The 2,500-nt window shown below is 37.4% G+C and overlaps 1 protein-coding gene across 1 annotated transcript in view; it reads right to left on the bottom strand.

Moving 5' to 3' along the window:
- The window catches only part of LOC106877814 (uncharacterized), a 34,707-nt gene that overhangs the window by 32,050 nt on the left and 157 nt on the right, over window positions 1-2,500 (bottom strand). The window lies entirely within an intron of this gene.

Here is a 2,500-nt window from a genome sequence, read left to right as displayed (position 1 = left end):
AACACCATTTCACACAAAAGCTGCATTGTTATGGTCAGACCTGTTAGAAAAAGCCACCAAATTTCCCTCAAGTCAAACCTAACTAACTTAGAAAATAGACACGTTGAATAAGATGGTGCTTGATAGGGGTGGGGAGATGAAATGGTCACGGTTGGAACGCAACACCGCCTGCTCCCCTGATAGACGACCAACTGTCCACCACTGTACACTATTGTCCACTGATCTCCACGTTATGCACTAATCCGGACAGCGGTCACCGAGTGGTCGCCAACTGGTCAACAGTTGTTTCTCACACACACACACACACACACCCTTAAACATCACTCCTTGTCACATGTAGGGCTCTAAATTGTCCCCTAATTGTCAAACACCGATGACGACCCACCCACTGCATACAAGTGTGTGTATACATAAACAAATATACATATTCAAATATATATGTACGTGTGTGTGGATAACCTTAATATGAAGCGGTGGTAGTCATGCCTCTCCTTATGATGTCAACTGGTGTGAATGAAGGCAAATAATTCTATGTGTGAATTGGAACCGAGTAGCACAAATAACTAAGCGTAATTATTTTTTCTTTTGATTAATTAAATTAGATGACGCGGTGTATTACTGGTATCTATACGACACAGGAAGAGTGAAGACCCGAATCAATTCCAGCTGGGATTCGAACGCGAAGTAACGGAATCATTCTATGACAATCATTTAAACCGGGTACCCAGGGTGGAGCAGAACCGATCACATTATGCAAGTGTTGGAGTATGGGGTATGTGTTTGTTTTTGTGGCGGTGGTGGTGGTATTCCTGTTGTTGCTGTTGTTGTTGTTGTTGTTGTTCTTTAACCCCTGGATCGTCTTAGATCCAGCAAGCCTATTGTTCAAAGTCAATTCACCGATGACCATCCACCCGAATTTTTCGCTGACTTATCTAGGACTGGAACTAGATTACGAAACGCCCATCCTCCACTCAGCTATGACGACACGGCGCGATTTGAGGGTAGTTTTAGCTACTATTCCTCGAAGCACAAGCAACCACATTGAAGCTACCACATCGTAGAACAGAAACGCCTGTTTGCATAGTGAAGGCGGCGCAAGGTGGTTGTGGAGCCAGTAGGCATGTGAAGGACTAGATGAAACCTAAGCTGAATGCAGAGGGTTCTGGGCTACACGTCTTGGAACCGAATATTTAGAAGAGCAAGGAGGCGAGAAATTACGGTGGTATTCTTTAAAAATGGTTTTAGAACAATACTAGAAATATACTTCAATTATACATAGAATTAATCAACGATATTTGAAAGCTAATTTTGTACCAGTTGGTGAATGGTTCAAATTCGATGTAAGATATCTCCAAGGGAGAAATGTAAAAAAAAATACGAGTAACATACGTAATATAGGGTGAAAAATCGACTGAAAACCTTCTTTATAACCACTGACCCCCGCTCCAGATCAAACATTATGTGCGTTTGTATATACATACATACATATATATATATATATATATATATATATATATATATATATATATATATATATATGAAACTTGTATACGGTTTTGCTTAGTATTTCTATTTTCCTTTTTTCTCAGTTTCGATTTTTTTCATCCCTCTCATTCTCTCTGACTGGATCTCTTTCACTTTTTCTCTCTCACACAATCGAGCGCACACGCACAAACTCACACACTGACCACACACGCACACACACACACACACATACACACATATATATACACAAGCCGTTTTGCTGTAGAAGCAAAAATATAATACTGAGTTGCAAGTTGCAAGAGCCAATCGAATAGACATGTGTATGTACAGAAATATGTATGTGTGTGTGTATGTGTGTGAGTGTGTGTCTGCATGTGTGTATGTGTATGCATATATATACATATATATGAAAGTAAATCATATAATGCATACATGTGCAGGTGCGCGCGTGTGTGTACGCGTGTGTGACATGCACGTATGTGTGTCAGTATGTCTCGGTATGATTACGTAATTACATGCTAAGCGTCTTTCTTTCCCTCTTCTTTCCCACCCCCACCCCGACCCCACATTTTATACGCCAAATTTCTTATACAAATACACGTGCAATATATATATATATATATATATATATATATATATATATATATACATACATATATGTATGTATGTATGCATGCAAGTATATATGCATATGTATATATATATATATATATATATATATATACATACGCAAATGTATGCATGTTTGTATATATATATATATGCATGCTGCATGCACAATATAACATAAATAGAGAAAAAAACTTTCTGCGTGTATAATTTTTTTTTTCCTTTTTTTTTTAGAAATATATAAATTAGTTTTTTTGACTAGCATGTATAACTTGTATAACTGTGAAATGCAATCGGGAGGGAGAGAGAGAGAGAGAGAGAGAGAGAGAGAGAAAGAGAGAGAAAAAACAAAGCAGATATAAAGAATATGTATATATAAAAATATATATATATAATATGTAATATA

Source organism: Octopus bimaculoides, chromosome 16, assembly GCF_046866305.1.
Source record: "Octopus bimaculoides isolate indiv1 chromosome 16, ASM4686630v1, whole genome shotgun sequence".
In the NCBI taxonomy this organism is placed as follows: domain Eukaryota; kingdom Metazoa; phylum Mollusca; class Cephalopoda; order Octopoda; family Octopodidae; genus Octopus; species Octopus bimaculoides.
The sequence above is the reverse complement of the archived record's forward strand: the minus strand, read 5'-3'. Positions and strand labels throughout refer to the sequence as shown.